We start from the raw sequence: 19,262 nt of genomic DNA, 5'->3' as shown, positions 1-19,262 counted from the left end.
ATTGGAAGTAGGTACTTATTTTCCCATTTTCTAGATGAGAAAACTGAGGCACAGAGTGTTAAATAACTTGCTCAGCGTTACATGCTGTAAGTGGCAGAGCTGAGGAGCAAACCCAGAAAGTCTGGCCCTGGAGTCCATGCCCTGAACTAGTATGCTACCTCCTATCACGTCTATTTTGAATGAATGGATTTAAATGGTGAAAAAATAGAGACATCCACTAAAGCCGATAATAGGAACTGAACTGTGACATTTAGCCACACGTCCTATTCTGGGACAGGCAGGTCAGAAAATAAAGGCGCAGTGCCAACACCTACGGAGAACATGGGAGAGAGCATGATGCACCAGGCAGCCCCTCCTGCCACAGTTCTCTGCTTCTTCCACCCTCAAAGCCATGGAGACTCCCCTGGGTGGCTCTGGGCTTGAGGCTGGTCTTACTGTATTTGAACTCTTCAGGGGTAAATCAAGAAAGAGTTGCTGGTTCCTATGCCTGCTGCCCAGCTCAGGCTCTATGCCAGGAATATCAGCAATGAGTGCCATGGTGAATTCTGTGAGCATGAGCCAGTGGGCCCACACAGGCAAATTCCCTGCAACCTCCAGGCACCTGCCCAAGGTACATGGATTCAGGTCACCACTTGGCAGGGGTTAAACACCTGTCTTGGGCTTCATTCAGGAATGGGGCAAAGGTGCAGATGGAGGGAAAGAGGAATAAACAGAGTCCCTTGCTTTTCCATCCTAGGGCTTGTTTTAGTTCTAGTTATCTCATTGATATGCATGAAAACTGCTTGTTTTTCCGAAACTGAAGCATCTTGCTCTTTCCTTTTCAGAATCCTTATCCTTCTTCACTGTAATTGCTCTTTTAATAGTCATTTATGAGCAAATGGTAAGTAAGCTTCATGAGGGCAGGAATCATGCCTGCTTGATCATCTCTATATCTCACTACCATGCCCAGCAGATATTCAAATATCTGTTGAATAAGTCCATAAATAAGGAATACACAATCATGTCACACAGAGCTAGTCAACAGATCTACTCAGTGATAACCCATTTCCTCTCTGAAGTTCTTATCCATAGTGATTAGGTGGGATTACCCAACTTGTTCTGGCCAATGAGTTGTGAATGAAAATGGCATGTCATTTCTGGTCTGGGGCATCAATTATTGGTACAAAACCCACAGAGTTCTTTTTCCCCTCTGCCATGGCTATTGACAATTTTCTGGATGGTGGGTTCTCTCTCAACCTGGATCCTATGTTGGATATGTAGTATGAATGAGAAATAAACCTTTGATGTTTGAAGTCATCAAGACTTGGGGATTATTTGTTATTGCAGCAAAGCCTAATCTATCCTGACCAACATATAAGTTTGTCAGGTCCTACAGAACTAAAGAGACCCAGGAAGCTATCCTCTAGAATATCTCAGTAGAACTATCTGCAGTGATGGAAATGTTCTATATCTACTCTGTCTACTGCAATAACAATCAGTCATATGTGGTTATTAAGCACTTGAAATGTCGCTAGTATGACTGAGACTCAGAGACAATAAGAGAGTTGGGATTCAGACCCAACTCAACTAGATCCCAAGTTTCATGTGTTCTGTTGTCTTTTATACAATGTTTTGGAAATGTGGCACTCCTATAGATCTTGGGAAAAAGTGAAGAAAAACAAAAAAATGCCAATAACTGGAGGGGCTTTTGTGTTAAGCAGAAAGGTTAAAGAAGAAGCATAATGGAGGAGAATGAACACTGAATTAGGAAACAAATATGGGTTCTATTAATAGTTTGGTATTTGCAGGAACCAAGGTAAATGCCTTTTTCTCTCTGGGCCTCAGTTTCTTCATCTGTGAAATAGAATGGTTTGATGGAATCACCTGTTTGGTCTCTACCAACTCAGCATTTTTATTGGTTTGGCCATACAGCCCTAAAAGCTGCTAACCTCAACCTCCCTGGAAAATCACCCCAAGTTAGATTTTGTTTTGCCGTGGCTACTCTTAGAATACCTAAGGAGATTCAGGGCCAGTTTTGGGGATGCTATAGTTACAACCAGTCTAAGTTAAAGGAGAATTTTATGACTTCATTGGATAAATGATCCATCCAAATATTTGTTTTCTTTTTTTTTTCTTAACAAACTTTTTATTTTAGAATAGCTTGAGATTTAAAGAAAATTTGCAAGGATAATAACAGATCATTCCCATACACTTCACGCCAGATTCCTCCATTATTAGCGTCTTATATTACTATGGTACATCTGTCACAACGAATCAGAGTATAATAGTTCATTATTATTAACCAAACTCCATACTTTATTCATATTTCCTTCATTTTAACCGATGCCCTTTCTCTGTCTCAGGATCCGATCCAGGATACCACCTTACATTTAGCAGTCATGTCTTTTTAGGCTCCTCTAAACTAGGACAGTTTCTCATATTTTCTTGTTTTTGATGACCTTGACAGTTTTGAGGACTACTGATCAGATATTTTGTAGACTGTCCCTCAATTTGTGTTTATTTGGTGTTTTTTTCTTGTGGTTAGACTGTGGTTGTTAGTTTGGGGGAGGAAGACCACAGAAATAAAGTGCCATTCTCATCAAAGCCTATCAAGATGACTTATAATTACTGACACAAACCGGGATGACATGGCTGGGGTAGTGTTTGCCATGTTTCTCCATGGAAAGGCCATTCCCCCCTTTCCATACTGTACTCTTTGGAAGGAAGTCACTATGTGTAGCCCACAAGTAAGAGATGGGGAATTATACTCTACCCCCTTGATGGGGGAGCATGCATTTTTGTAAAGTAAAACCATGTAGGCAATTTCTGCTAGAAAACAGATTCTAACTCTAAACGTTATTGCCCCAAAACAACTAATCTGAGATTGGTGAAATGTAATCAATCTTTCAAAGGGACATTCCTTAATAAAGAGGGCAAATTGCTCTATATAAGTAGCGTGCATAAAGCACCTTGCAAAAAAGATGCTGTTTAAGACAAACAAATGAGAAACAAAAACTCATAGACACAGACAATAATTTAGTGGTTACCAGAGGGTAAGGGGGTGGGAGGTGGGTGATGAGGGTAAAGGGGATCAAATATATGGTGATGGAAGGAGAACTGACTCTGGGTGGTGAACACACAATGGGATTTATAGACGATGTAATACAGAATTATACACCTGAAATCTATGTAAATTTACTAACAATTGTCACCCCAATAAATTTAATTTAAAAAAAAGATGCTGTTTAGTAGAGGGTTTATTCCTATTCTTATTTATACAAAACTTGTTTAGCGCTTACAACATTCAGTCTCACTCTCACTTAGAAACCTAATGCAGTTAAGTATTCTCTATATGAGCTCTCAGAAATCAATAAGGAAAAAAAGTATAATTTATGTTTTCAAATGAACAAAGATGATGAACAACAAGTTCACATAAAAAACACAAATGGACAATAAGTATGCATATATACATATATGCCAAAAAGTCTAAAGTAGCTATTTCTGAGATGGGCATGGTGATGGAGAAATTATACTCTGACTTTCTATTTCATGGCTTCTGAACATTAAAAAAAGAACTTCTGCTGCAAGCATTTTTAAAGAGCAGTAAAATAATTTTAAAGTAATAAAATTATATCCATTAAAATATGTATGGTGTAGTTTCTAATCCAACACTAGCTTTAAAACCAAAAATTTGCTCTGGACTCTCTCTTTCACTTAACTATTTCTTGCTGTGGGAAACCTGCAGGATTTGGGAACAGATGGCTGGTACTGTGAAACATGATGTTACTATTTGCATCTCTTAATTGGAAATTTAGCATGCACGGTCACTCCACCTTATATGTTTATAACAAGAAATTACAGATACTCTTCTTTGCTAGGTTTTCAAGATTTGGCAATCAAGGCTATGACAGTGGAAAACCATTGCTCACTAGGCAGTTTTCTACTTGCCATTAACTGGAAAAAAAAGTCATGTGCAATTTCTAAGGAATATTATTATTCTGCATCCTCTTGCTTTGATTCTTATATTAAATAAATATATATGCAGACATCCTTCTCTATGAAGAAGCTGTTAAACTAAGACCATTTTGATGATCCAAAGGAATCATAGTAAAACCCCTCATCTCTATTTAACTTGTACCAAGAATGAGAAAAATGAAGAACAACTGGATCCAAAATTTAACTATAAATTTATGTTCCTGAAAAGATGATCCTTAAATGAACACACTCATATTTTGGGGTGTTCAAATAAAAGAGAAAAAAATGTGATATCAAAATTCAACCTATTGGTACTGAGTAAAAGGCAAGTAATACAACATGATCCTGATAGGTGTTAACTGAAATGTAGGAGAAAGAAGTGTGTTAGAGTTGCTGGCCAGGCAACGGCAACACTAGTTCTGTATTATCCCCAGAGAAAGAACCTAAGATAAACGAATTGGGCGTAAGAGAAATCCATGCCCACTTATTTTAAGGTGTGATTTTATGTGTGGAAAAGATGCTCACAGAAGTGCTACGCATTTGTTTCTCTGACAAAAGCTAGAGCCGTGGTCACAAGCCTTGACCTGTGAGGGACTGAATTAGCTTTGACGTTATTGTTCTGGGCCCCTGAATACCTTCTAGTCTGCTGTTCACTGATTAGCTGAAGAAAATACATTCACACACACAATGAAACCTCTTCTATCATCAAGTTTTTATTTAACTGTCAGAGCTGAGTAGCCAAAGTAACTTCGGAAGCTACTGAGAATGTGAGGCAAGTACATTTATTGGGGCTTAAGAGAGGCGTGTGACTTAAGCCATCTTAGATATAGCTAGACCTTTTGAAGCATTCCTTCAGGAGATACAATTGGAAAATGGTTTGGGGGATTTTTGTTTTGTTCTTATTTTTAGTCTTGGTGCCGACTCCATTTGGGACATTTAAATTTTTTGGATGCTATTTTTGAGCAAAAATTTTCTACAAATTTCACTCAGAAAGGGTTGAGAGGAAAGAAAGGAGCCCTAAAATTATTTTACCAATTCCAAACTTTCAAACAATATTGAAATATTTATATTGGAGATTCACAGGGCGACATTACCCAATTTAGTTATAATCTTCCCACTATAGTGGACTGCCAGGCTGAAAAACAACCAGAGTGGTGATGGGAATTTTGTTTTTTAATCTGGCAGAGACTGAATACAGATAATATTCTGTAAAATGTCTAAATAATACCCTTAGCATCTCTGAAGTTCTGATTCATCATCAGAATCCAGCCTAAGAGGAAGTCTCTTTAACCGTTGGGCAGTATGCTTTAGAAAACAATCTCCTCAGATGTATACTCCACATAGCCAAAGGTTCGTTTTCCAAGTTCTTGTGCCCACTCCTGCCAGAAAATGGTCTTAATGTCCCACGAAGCTGATAAGGTTTCTATTGATATACCTGATGATGTAGAAAATACTTTTGCTATTGGGAATCAAACAGCACATGTTCTCCCCAGGAGGGTAAAAGAGACTGGCAGCTGTCTCAAGTGTCTAATTTGCAGCAAACTCAGGAAGTTTGTGATCCGTTGGGTCAAGGACAGTTTGGTAAATATGTTCAATAGGCACCTGACACTATGTAACCCACATCAACCTTTCTAAATCATAACAACCACCACCAACAAAACAAACTGTCCAAATAAGCAATTTCCATGTTTTAGTCAAAGAAAGACGTGAAAAAATGAAAGTCACCAGAAGACACAATAGTTCAATTAGGAAGATGTTTCCCAAACTTTATTTGCATATCACTATGGAAACCTTTTCTGTATTCTAGGACCCTACACTATTAGGTGGAACCATATAAAATTGCCAATATTTGGGTATAATCTACAAAATCAGAAATTTCATATGGTTCAATCTAATATTATTTACTTAATGTTTTTCTTCAGATTGACTAACTTTAAAATCTTATATTCCGTCCAGCAATTATGCTCCTCAGTATTTATCCAAAGGAGCTGAAAACTTATGTCCAACAAAAGCCTGCACACAGATATTGTAACGGCCTTATTCATAGTTGCCCAAATTCGGAAGCAACCAAGATGTCCTTCAGTAGGTGATGGATAAATAAACTGTGGCACATCCAAACAACGGAATATTATTCAGTGCTAAAAAGAAATGAGCTATCAAGGCATGGAAAGACGTGGAAGAAATGTAAATGCATCTTACTAAGTGACAGAAGCCAACTTGAAAAGTCTCTATATTGTATGATTCCAACCATATAACATTCTGTAAAAGGCAAAACTATAAAGACAGTAAAAAGATCAGTGACTGACAGCAGTTGGGGAAGGTAGGGATGAACAGGTGGAACACAGAGGAATTATAGGGCAGTGAAAATACTCCATCTGGTACTATGATTGATACACGTCATTATTCATTTGTCTAACACATAGGAGGCACAACACCAACCGTACTGTAAACTGTGATCTTTGGGTGATTGTGTTGTGTAAATAGGTGTAAATATAGGTTTATCAGTGGTAACAAATGTACCCCCTTGGTGGGGGATATTGGAACTGGGGAGGCTATGTATGTTTGGGGCAAGAGGTATATAGAAAATTTCTGTACCTTCCTCTTAATTTTGCTGTGAACATAAAACTGCTCTAAAAAGAATAGTATATACAAAAAAACACACAAAACAAACAAAACCTTACATTTGAAATAAGTATTTGAGTCCGTAAGCATGCTATAGTAGAAAATCTCCAAATATGGCTACCATCAATTCCTTCCCTCCTTGCACATTCATGCCGCGTCTCTCATCAAGAGGTGGAGTCTATTACTCCTTCTCTTGAATCTAGGCTGGCCTTGTGATTTTCTTTGACCAATACAATGTGGCAAGGGTTAAGAGGTGACAGTTCTGTGCTGAGCCACTAAGAGGCCTAGAAGCTTCCACCTCGCTCTCTGAAGAGAAGCCAGCAGCTATGTAAGAAATCTGACTTCCCTGAGACCACCACTCTGTGAAGGAGTCCAGAAGTTAGTCCCATGGAGAGGTCACGTAGGGGAGAACTGATGAGCCTAGCAGACAGTGAGAGCTGCAACCCCAGGTGAACCATCTCAGCCCGCTCTCAGCAATTCCAATCATCCAGCTCGGCCCTAGATGTGCTGAAGTACAGATGAGCCATCTTTGCTGTGACTTATCTGAATTCATGGCCCACAAAATCAATGCACATAATAAAATGTTTGCTGTTTTAAGTCACTAAGTTTGCAAATAGATAATTGAAACGCTCTGCTTGAGATTTGCCTGGTGATTATGGCATAGATCTTGGAGCCAGACTGCTCCAGATCCCATCCTGACTACTTACTAGTAATGAGCCCATACGTTAATTTTGACTGTGGAAGACTTCTACATTAGTGGCCCCCAGTGAGCCACACCTCCCAGTATTCATGCCTTTGTGCAGTCCCGTCCACACTGATTCTGGACTTGGCCACGTGGTTTGCTTTGACCAATGAGACATTTGCAAGTATGTTGTAAGCACAGACTTGATAAGTACTTGCATAATGTGTCTTGTCCTATGGCAAAGCTTGCTCTTGGAGCCCTGAGCCACCATGTAAAAAAGTCCAGCTACCTGGCTGAAAAGATTACATAGGAAGGGGAAATTCACAGCTAGCCCCAAATGTTCCAGCCATCCCAACTCAGGTGCCGGGTATGTGGGTGAAGAAGAGCAGAAGTGACCTGCTGAGCCCAGCCCAGATCACAAATCAAAAAAATTAATAAATTGTTGTTTAAAGCCACTAATTTTAGGGATAGTCTGTTATGCAGCAATAAATAACAAGAAATTATATCCATGCAATCATAAATGTGATTATTATTTGTCCTAGCACACATGAAAATGTTTTAAAAGTCAATGTACCACCCACAATTATCTCATGTCGCACCAAACAATCCACATATCAGACTTTAGGAAATGCTCGTTTAAAGGGACAATAACAGTGACGATAAGTATAATAGCAATCATTAATTGAATATCTATGCTTTTCTGGATTCTGGGCTACATGGTTTATATACATGATCTAATGTAATCCTCCCAACGATCCAATTAGTTTATGAATTGCTTACTTCGCTGCTTATATCCTTTTAGGGCCTACTTCAGGGCTGTTCTACTTGACCAGAAACTTGGGCTACAGACAGGATTCTCCCCCTCCCACCATCTACCGGTCTCTTGCTTATACTGGGGGTGCTTTCAGGACCAGTAAATTGTTCTCATCAGAGCCATTCTGACTCTGATAACCAGTGGTATTTACTGGGCATTTAGTGTTATATGCTCCGTTTTATGCTGAGTACTAGGGTGGGAATGGAAGGGTGAGAATGGAAGATTAAGACGAGATTCAGTAAAAGGGTAAAATATGACTCGAACTCTCAAAGATGACTAGCTTATACACCCAAAATAGTCACTAGACTAACTAAGGCCATTTTAAATTATATGCTAAGTTACACAGGACAAATATGTTACAGAAATTGGGAGGAAAAGGAAAGACGAGGGAGGCTGAATAGACAAGGCAACTCTTGCATGCTTCAAAAGTTGAGCTACATTTTTCAATATCGGAGCTGATAAGGGAGGGCACTCTAGGTAAAGAAAACATCCCAGGAAAAGATATGGTGGTGAGAATAATCACCGGACAGAGAGGCAGGTTAAGGGTAGGAAATAAGTTTGGATCCACAGACCAGAAGCACAGAACAGATGGGGCCATGTTGGATTCACCTCGTGTGCCCAGCCCAGCACATAGTAAGCACAGTATTCACTGAATAAACGTGAATTAGTGTCCTCTACATGGGCACAGGGAAAGGGTGATCCATGGAGCATTTGTGGATGGAGGGCTGGATTGGAGAGAGGAAGAGTGGGAGGTGAAAAGGTATACTCCCAAAGACTATTCCAGGAATTGAGTCAGAGACCATACTCATGGCCTTTCAGGAGGGGTCTCGGGGTGGTGCACAGAGCCCAGGTGGATTAACGGCCTGAGGAGAGAGCATCCTCTCTCCTCCCAAGGGCCCCCACAGGCCTGGGGCAAGAGCCTCCCTGCCCTGTCCCAGCAGGTGCCTGAAACAGAGTCTCACTCTACCTACTGAGAGATACAGAAAGCTCCACGGCAGCTTCCTTCAGTGGCTTTGGACACAGCTCAGTAACTGCCCTCTCTCCTCAGATACCGACCTTGGCATCACAATGACCCATTTCTGCCCTCCAGCAACAACCTGCTCCCTGAGGCCTCCCTGTCTTCCTCCTGGGCCTGACCCTGGTCACTCTTACTGTAGCCAGGCTAAACAGGGAAGGAGGTCCCACAGCTCCCACACAAGGGACTGAACACTCACTGTGCTGTGGAGGGCTCTAAGTCTCCATGAGCCCATGTGTCTTCTTCAAGGTCCTCTGACCTGGCAAAGCCACACGCCATGCCCCATGCTCATCAGTGAGACCCTTCTGGTGCAAAGTCAGCAGAATCGAAACAGGCCTCCTGACTTCCTGACCATCTGAGCGCTCCCAAGCACTGGCATAACGTTCTCACTCCCTCTTTGTTCTTCAGGGAACAGTGAGCTTTGGTTTGAGGTTACCTCAAAGGAAAGACAATCTGACGTGTGATAAGTAAGCCTCTTTGGCTGCTGGCAGAACAAGGAGGGCCTATCAGACCTGGCTGTAATGAAACAAAGCCAGGCTTTCGGAGTAGGTTAGGCTAAACCATAGCCCTAGTTTTTGGTGTAAAGAAACCAGCTGAAACTCCAGCCCAAGGCTGACACCTGGGAAAACTTCTAGGAGAATTATAAATAAGCAAAGAAAGTTGTTCTTGGGAATCTAGAGAAAAAGAAAAGCAATTTCATAAGCCTATACATTTCAAACAACACCTCTACAAAAACAGCTCAATTTGAAATATTCATTTGCATCAGAATAGTCATGAATATTCAAAAGTCAGCCAGTGTTTCAAAACCATTGTCTGTTCCTGGCGCTTTCATCTTCCCCTTGAAAAGCAGATCATGGGTTTTCAAGAAAGGTGGGCTTGGCTGGTCTTTGCACTGCCGTGCTTGGCAGGAAAGGGGATGATTATTTTTTGTTTCTTAATATTTTTTAAAAAGCCTCAGCTGGTGTTAAATCTTTGCCCTTTGTTCTGGTCAGGATACAAATCATGCCACAAAGCTTGAGTCTGGTGCTGGGGTACATTTTTCAAACTGCTAGGCAGAGCTTTCCGTTCAGAATCCTGGACATATTTTCTGATGTGCAGATTTCTTAAAGAGAAATCCCACCAGAGTCATGATCCAGATCCAAGGAATGAAAACAGTCCTTGGGAGACTCTTGTCACAGTGTTCAGACTCGGGGTTACTTTGGCCGAGCCACTTACTTCTGCATTTTAATATCCCCGTTGGTCAAATGCAGATTCATATGTGTCCATCCTCCATCTCTACTTTTTCCTCAGTTTTACAAAGCTAAATAAGATGATAACTGCATAAGTGAATGTCCTTGGAGGAAAATCAAGAACTATGGCCAAGTCAGTGGTTCTATGTCAAAGCTTTCATTGCCAGAAAGCAACACAGTCTTATGATTTGGGATTATCTTAAACAGTTTTAATGTTAAGAAAATAAGTGCCATGAAAAAGAAAAGGTAGACTCACCAGTTTATCATTTGCTGAGATGATTGGCTGCTATTTCTCTCTTCTACGCTAACACAGATTTTCCCAACATATCTTCCTTGGGCTCTAAACTGATAACGGTTCAATAATAGGTTAAAGGTGGGTTATGAGAAAAGGAGATGCAGGAAGGTTGAATTAGCACAGACTTAATTTTCTGAGGATTCATCCCTCTGCCCCCACCACATTCCAGTTGAAGTTCATTCTATTGTCACCTGAGCGCTGTCTAAATTGTTCAATTTATGTGACAAAGTCTTGATAGTATCTCTTTAAGACTGTCAGAGGAGGCAATGCAATGTCAATTGTCAGAAGTGAAGTCATGGTTACAAAAGTGCCTGTGAGAATTGCAAATGTGGGAAGTCTTACTTGTTCCTTTGCAATTATTTCCGTATTCAATTTGCAAGATAAAAGATGAGTACCTCTCCACCCACCTATAGCTCGGGATCAGGCTGTGCTCTTTCTATTTATTCATCAGCTTCCGTGGGATGACCTCAAATCGCCAAGTAGAGTCCTCAAATGTTGATGCTGGGAGGACTTTTTCTTGAAGATTTTTCTAGCCTATCTACAGTACAGAACCCGAACATCCAAAAGACAGAATTATCCCAAACAAATATTTTTATTAACCAGGCATTTTTTAAAATGCATTGCTAAAAAGGACCTGAATCAAAGGAAAAAGTCTGGGATGGGGTGAGTCAGGATAGGAGGATGACATACTACCACATGGTTTGATGGAGGACAAATACCTGAGCTTCCAAGCTCTTCAATGGGACAACTTTTAGGTGTGTTCTGCACAGTCCCAGAGGCTCCAGTGAAGCTGACCTCTTGCCACTCACAACACCTACTCATTAGCACACGCTTTATTGGCTTTCCTCCCTTCCCTGACTCACTTCCCCAATCCCTCACAATCGACTACTTTCACTCAATCCTTTGCCTCAAGGACTGCTTTTGACAATGTGGAAGTCCATACATCCAAAGGCATTCCCCTTAGAGGACTGGTTCTCAACTGGGGCTAATTTTGCTCCTTTGAGGACATTTAACAGATCTGGAAACATTTCTGGTTTTCACAACTGTGGTACGGGTTACTATCGACCGTAAAGAGCTGAGGCCAGGGGTGCCGCTAAATATCCTATGATGCATAAGAAAGGCCCCACAACAAAGAATTATCCCAGCCAAAATGTCAGTAGTGTCGGGGTGGGAGACCCTGCTTTGGAGTACCTGTTCCCCAGGTCTCATACCATCAGCTCAACTCAAAATTGCATAAAGGTCAAAATTGTGTCAAGGTCCATACTTGGAAGAGGAGCTCACAGAAAGGAACCATTCAGGCCATCTCAGCTCTTCCTCTTCTTATAATAATAGAAGAGTTATTCTCTGGGGTGTGGTGATGTGTGGCTCCTGCGGCCACAAATGTGAAAGGGGACAGGGTTGGCATTCAGTTAGGGCAGCTTGGAGAATGACTGACAGCTTCAGGGATACCATCGAGGTCCTACAGGCAAGGCATTCACTGTGATGATTCTTGGCCAGGCAGGTAACTTCTCTTCTAACCCCTGAAGTGCAATTAACATATGCATATTACGTGCTAAAATCATTTGGAGACTAATGGTGCTATTTTGGACTACATTGATCTAAACTCAGAAACTAGTGTTAAATGTACTTAAACAGGCCCCAGAAATTCTAGGTAAACATGATCTTCTAATGCAGCTCATATTCAGAGGAAGAAACTGAAGCTCAGATCAAGGAAGCTGGTCATCACACAACTAGCTGGAACACAGATATCTTAGCTCCCAGCCTATTAAACCTTTGCCCAGAGTCAGAGAAGGGCACATGGGAGAGCCCAGTGTTTAATTTCTGGGTGGATTCTATGAGCCCAGCAAATGGTTAACATTGAAGCCAGCAGATTTTGAAAATTCCTAAATCCTAATAGGCATCAGTCTCATTATGGTGAAGCATGCCCATGCCCATCTTCTCTTGTACCTTCAAAAGGGCAACCACAACAACACAACACAAAACACACACACACACACACACACCCTTTATTCCTTATTCTGGAAAATACAGGCAATTGAGCTTTCATATTTTTTTAAATTCCAGGTGAAGATCAATAGAGATAAGAGATATGAAGTCCACGCTAAGAATCCTGAAGAATTTTGTCTCTGATTTCTTAAGATGATATTGTAGGTAGCTAGAGAAAACAGCCAGTAACCAACAGAATTCTTCAAAGAAACATACAATTTTACATCCAGGGGAAGATTTCAGATATCATCTCACCCAGTGGCTTTACTTTACAGAAAAAGAAACTGAGGCACAGAGAAGGCAAGGCACATATGCAAGTCCGCTCAGCAGAAGCTAGAACTTTCCCTGCCCATTACTGTAGGACAATCCTCTGAAGCCTATTTTCTAATATGGTTCTCATTAAAAAATGATAGTCATCAAATATGGATATAGCTCTAAGCTAGAGTTTTTATGTGTAACCCAAGAAGCAGAGAGAGAAAGAGAGAGAGAGAGAGAGAGAGAGAGAGAGAGAGAGAGAGAGAGAGAGAGAGAAAGGAGGGAAATTTATTAATTTATTGCCTTACAGGATTATCATCTAAATTATTTTCTTCTAGCGTCATCTATAATTTGAATCTTCTTTATTATTTCCTTAAGAAATAAATTCCTACCAAATTCAGGATTATAAATTTGAGAGAGTAGTTAACATTTACTGGAAATGAAATAAACATGTGGTCATACAGGAGATTGATGAGAACAACTTAATTTTGGCTACTCTGTCATTCTAATTAGAAAATCAACTCAAAACAATTTTTTTCTTTAGATCACTGATATTTTTTTCTTTAATTTTGGCAAGATGACTAGAAAATTCATGCACTGGGCTTTTGTTTAATTTTCTATTATAACTAGACTACGCAGTACTTGAGGTTGGAAACAAATCACATTTGTCTTCCTGGCACTTAGCACAATGCTTGGCACTTAGTAATTACTCAACATATTTGTGTGGAATGAATGAATGTCAGTGATTGTTTCAGAAGGCATTCTGCCTTGATAGGAATCATGAGTATGTGCAAGTCTGCTTATTTTTTACAATCGTGTTTGAATTTTCCTATCTTAATATTTCTTATAACTTGAGTCAGTCTTGGAACATCCATCTTTTATTTAATAATAATTCAAGGACAGTATTATTGAAATAGAAGTCTGAATAGGAATCAGATCATCGTTTCAAAAATCATTCTTCCCTTCTGGTAGAAACTGATCTTTACATAGGAAATAAACAAAAAGAGCGAGTGTTGTAAACCTTGAGTGTTATTTCCTTGTCCCTATTGATCCTTCATTGTTTTGGATTGGTTCATTATAAGTGACAGTGGCAGTGTAGCAATGTGATCATGAGCAAGGTTTTTGGAACAAGGCAGACACAAGTCAAGTCTCAGACCTGCCACTTCCCAATCATGTGACCTTGGGCAAGTTATATCACTTGTCTGTACCTTGGTTCCCCCTACTATATAGCAGTAGCTATCTCATAAGTCTGCTAGGAAGAGTAAATGAATTATACGCATATGGTCTTTGGCATATACCAGACGTCCACAAAATGTTAGAAAAATAAGAAAATAAATTCTCCATTTACTTGCTACCTGGCTCTTCTACCATCATCAGAGTGCATTCAAGACCTTGATTATATCTATTTCACTTGTCAATTCAGCATAAAAACCTACTCCAAAACTTAGTGGCTCAAAACAATATGAATGTATTCGTTTTTATGATTCTGGGGATGGATAGGATGGTTCTTCTGCTCATCTTACCTGGGCTCACTCATGAGAGGTCAGCTGGGAACTAGACCTTGTGGGAACAGCGAGGCTGCTAGCCTCCCTTGCCTTGTGGTCTTTCATCTGGGCTTCTTCCTGACACAGTGGTCCCGGGAAGGGCTCTACATGCACAGACGCAGAAGCTGCGAGGCCTCCTGAGGTCTAGGCTCTGGACTTTGCACAACATCACTTCTGCCACATTCCACTGGTAAAGCAAGTCTCAGGGCCAGTCTCGTTTTAAGAGGCTGTAGACTCCACTTCCGGCTGGAGGAGCTGTAAAGTCACAAAAAGCCATGCATACGAGAAGGGAAGAACTTTGTGCTCATAACACAATCTACCACAATCTCCCTTCAACTTGCTCATATACCTCTTCTTGGACTGTATTTTCCCAGTCTTCTACCACTTCCACTTCACAAATCTTCCAGTGATGACATGAAGCAAAAATAACTTTGTCACGTAGCCAGTGCTTTCTGGGGAATCACACCGTAAGTCAGGGAACAAAATGCTTATGCCCCAAATTAAGACAGACACTCAAATCTATGGATGAATTCACAAAGAGCTACTTTCCAAGAAAAAAAGCTATGAAGAACCCATGGGCCATGATTGGGGCCATCTATTTCCCCTGAAATAATCCAAACTTGAGACTTTGGAGTTGCTTTACTTATGGAGTCACGCAGTCCTGACAGTATGAAAAGTAACCAGCATAAAATGTAACTGTGAAAAAAGAATCCATAAATTTAGGGATTTAATCTGGCATGAACGCCTTTAGAAATAAAAAGGGAGTGATGAGGTGGTGATCAAACAGAAATTGCTTTCTCAGCCTCCCTTCAAGCACGGCCCCCAAGGCATGTGACTCTCGCTCCCCCAATTGGAGCCTCCTGTCTTAGACTTCCTGTTGTAAACTAGTGATGCAAAAGAGACAGAACTACATAGAAGCCTTCTTGGTGGAAACCAGAGCCTGCAGGTGTAGGAATTCTAGAAATCAGCAGTGTGGTCTGTGGTATCTGTGCCCAGGATGATTTCCAATGCATAGGGGACATTTGGGGACTGTTCAAGCTGCAGGTCCTGCTGCTTTAGATTCTCTAGCCTCCCTAGAGATTCTGTGAGCTACATAAACCTCCTTGATTAAATCCCCTTTCTCGCTAAAGAGGGTTATTAACGAGTTATTCCATACTACCGTATTTTCCCGAAAATAAGACTGGGTCTTACATTAATTTTTGCTCCAAAAGACGCATTAGGGCTTACGTTCAGGGGATGTCATCCTGAAAAATCATGCTAGGGCTTATTTTCTGGTTAGGTCTTATTTTGGGGGAAACACAATAGTTAAATAGTTTACAATGAAAACCCTCCCTGGTACATTTGTAAAACTAGGTAGTTTGATCAGTAGAGTGGTGTACTTGGGACAGGTTATCAGGCTTTATCAGAGTTCAGATGAAACTGGGTTACCTCAATCCTGGTATGTGGCAGCCATGGGAATGTGCCACTTACATCTCCCCACAGACACAACTTTCTGGGGTGAGGGCAGTTAGCAAACAGCCTGTCACAGGCTTGGGAATCACCACAGTGTCCTCGCCGAGGCCATGCACTCCTTGGGGTGCCTCCGGGCAATGACTGAGCATGGTGGGAGTACCACAGACAGGACACTCTGTTCTGGGGTTCTCCACTGACCTGGGTGAGATTCTCTCAGAGCTGCCCTTTTCCTGTCTTAGTTAAGAAATCCTTTTCTTCCCTGAAGGTCAGAAACATGGGAACCTATATTTTCTGTTAATGATTTTAAAGTTTTGCTTTTATAATTAAAGGCTTTAATTTATCTGGAATTGTTTTGGCCTATGGTGTGAGATAGGGGTCCTGTTTCACTTTTATCCATATGGATAAGCATGTTTTTAGCTTCACTTATTATAGTCTCTCCTTTCCCCCTTGCCAAGCTGCTCCTATCACATATCAAAGTTCCATATGTCCATAGGTCTGTTTTGGAACTCTCTATTATATTCCATCGGTCAGTTTATCTCCTGCTGCGTCAGTACCACATTGTCTTAATCCCAATAGCTTCATACAATGTCTGGTTTTCTGTAAGGTAAGTCTCCACTTCTTATACTCCTTCTTCAGAAATGCCCTGGCTATCTTTGGCCCCTTACTCTTCCAGATAAATTTTAGAATCAGCCTGGTAATTCTATGAAAAACTCTGTTGAGGTTTTTGCATTGAATCTATAGATCAACTTGTGAGGATTCAACTTTTTTTTCTTTTTTTTTTTTTTTGGTCCTGGGATTAAATGCCTGGCTGCTTGCTGTTCTGCATCTAGAGGTGGAAGAATCAATGAGTCCTTATACAGACCCTCAATTAATTTCTGTGTTCAGGCTCCTTTCTCACTCCCAGGTCAACTGATTCTGAGTTTGGAGACTCAGAAGTAGTTCCAGAGATCTGTTCTCTTCTTTGCTGTACTTCAGAGGTAATTTTTATTTTCTCATTTATATCTTTAGAAATTTTATATAATGAATATACATTATTATTGTAATAAAACAAACAAAACAAAACAATCTCATTCCTTAGGTGCCAATTCCCAAGTTCAGCAGTCAACTTTCTCAATTACTTCACTGCCAAGAGGATCAGCATACGCGTGGCAGTGTTCCTCCCAGGTCAATGGCAGACATTGATAACAACCATACCCATTCGCCTGATGTATCTCATCATCAGAATCCTTCTCAACTCAGCCCCACAGGCAGCCACTGATGATTTATCAGAGTTGTGAGAGAAAAATCTGTTTGCCACCCCAGAATGTGATAATGATTCACTCTGTCTTCTAGATGTATATTCTATGAATAATTCTGAAGGAGACAGTCCAGGGTGGTGAAAAGAGCACAGCACATGGAGCCAGATTACTTAGCGTGCAGGTCTGGCTGTGCCACCTTCTAATAGAGAATTCTTTCCCCTTGGGACAGCCACTTGCCTCATCCTCAAACTTCCTCTACTGTGAAATCAGGAGGTTGACCTACGTGACCTCCCTGCCATAACATTCTGTGAAAAATTCTACATTCTATTTTTACTCTAGACACGTGACCCAGGAAAGGAAAATGACAATACTGATACAAATACCACAAATACCAATACCAATACCACCTCATAAGGGCCCTCCTCTGTACTAAGCATTGTGCTAAGCATTTTACATGTATTACTATCTACTGCTAGTCATAATATCTCGTGATGGTCTTATTCTCCATTGTATAGATGAAGAAACTGAGGATCAGTGAGGGAAAGTCACTTGTCTGAGGTCATCCAACAACTCAGTGGATACAGATTTGAACCCAAATCTGACCATAGGAAATGCTGCTACACTGGGCCCATATCGCCCACAGCACTCATTGTTCCAACGCATTCTTCTACAAGAATCAGTCATTCTCCACTTGAGCGCTTTCTCTCCCCGCAGTGGAGCAGGTCAGAAGTTCCAGGAGCATAGGGCAATTAATGACTCTGGAAGCAGCTCTGTAATGACAGATGGGAGTTGGAGGATACATTCCTCAACTCCCTCACCTCTTGGTTCAGGTACTCTGAGGCATGTTTTATCCCTTCCTTATCTTACTTCCTCTTTCCTCTATCTTTGCCTCCTGTGATCACCTCCCCAAAAAAACTTGCCCTTAGATTTTTGCCTCAAGATTTGTTTCCTGAAACTTAAACCAAGACAACCTCGAACAATGCAAAACTACTGTCAAAACTAGACAGGAGTGTTGTAGAAAAACATATTTCAAAATTGTTTTTCTGATCATACTGAATTCCCTTTGAGTTTGAAGTACCTATGTAATTTTGCCAGGTATCTCAAAGTCTGTACCCCTAGAGAGAGGTAAGTTTGGGGCATTTGGGGTTCTGTGAAGACCATGTGGCTTCATGGAGTAGACTTTTAGGTTCTTGTTTAGTCTTCAGCCACTTCCGTGTCCTCAGATAAGGGTGGAACCTCCAGAGGCCTATTTCTTCATTTGTAAACAAAAAGCTCTGTGATTCTGACTCTGAGATTTCAGATCTTGGATGCAGGGTAATCCAGCACAGCTAGGCCAATCCATAGTTAAGGCTGGAATGCATCACTTCATGTAGCTGACAACTTTGCATAAAGGAAATAAAGGCCCAGGACACCAGCAGGCAGGAAAAAGTGAAAGCACAATATTAAATAAGGAAATAAGATGGACAGAGATAAAGGGCTGTGCAGTCAGACCCAGGTGAAATTGTTAATTATGATGCAGCCTTTTGGAGCAAGATGGAATGTAAATTCCACAAACCACAATGTGCCCAGAGCTAAATACACAGCCAGTGTGATGATTTATTTTTTTCAAAGAACCATCAGATTCAATTTCAGTTCTGAGATGTTTCTTTTCACTGATATAAACTTTAACATATTTAATAACCTCTTTTTAGAATCAATCTCATTTTTTAGTGGCAATGGCATTATTGAATGCCATGTCTTCCAAGCCCTGCCTTGGTGGTGCCTTGTGGGATCAGCTGAAGTAATTATTGCTATTTTATCTGAAGAATTTATGAAAAAGACACAGTCCCCAGTAGAACTTGAAAATGAAGCGAAGAAAGCATCCCATGTGATTTTTCTCCCCTGAAGTTCTCTGTGACTCTGGCCTGCCATCAAGCTTGGGCTGTGATGTTAATTTTTCCATCTGCTTTGCTGCAGGTAATTTGGAGACACCGACGTCATCAGACCATCTGTTCAGTAAAACCGCAGCAATGCTTTCCCCCTGAGTTGTTTATGCCTTGACAGCTACTTTGGGCTATTTTCAATATATGCTGGGCAGAGACTAAATTGTGTTCCAAATTTTCCCTTAGCATTGCAACAAAGGGTAAAGACTGAAGATTAATTCTGTGTGTAATTATTTGAAAAATGCAGGTGTAAA

Source organism: Rhinolophus hipposideros (genome assembly GCF_964194185.1).
Source record: "Rhinolophus hipposideros genome assembly, chromosome: 14".
NCBI classification, from domain to species: domain Eukaryota; kingdom Metazoa; phylum Chordata; class Mammalia; order Chiroptera; family Rhinolophidae; genus Rhinolophus; species Rhinolophus hipposideros.
Note: the sequence above shows the minus strand (reverse complement) of the source record.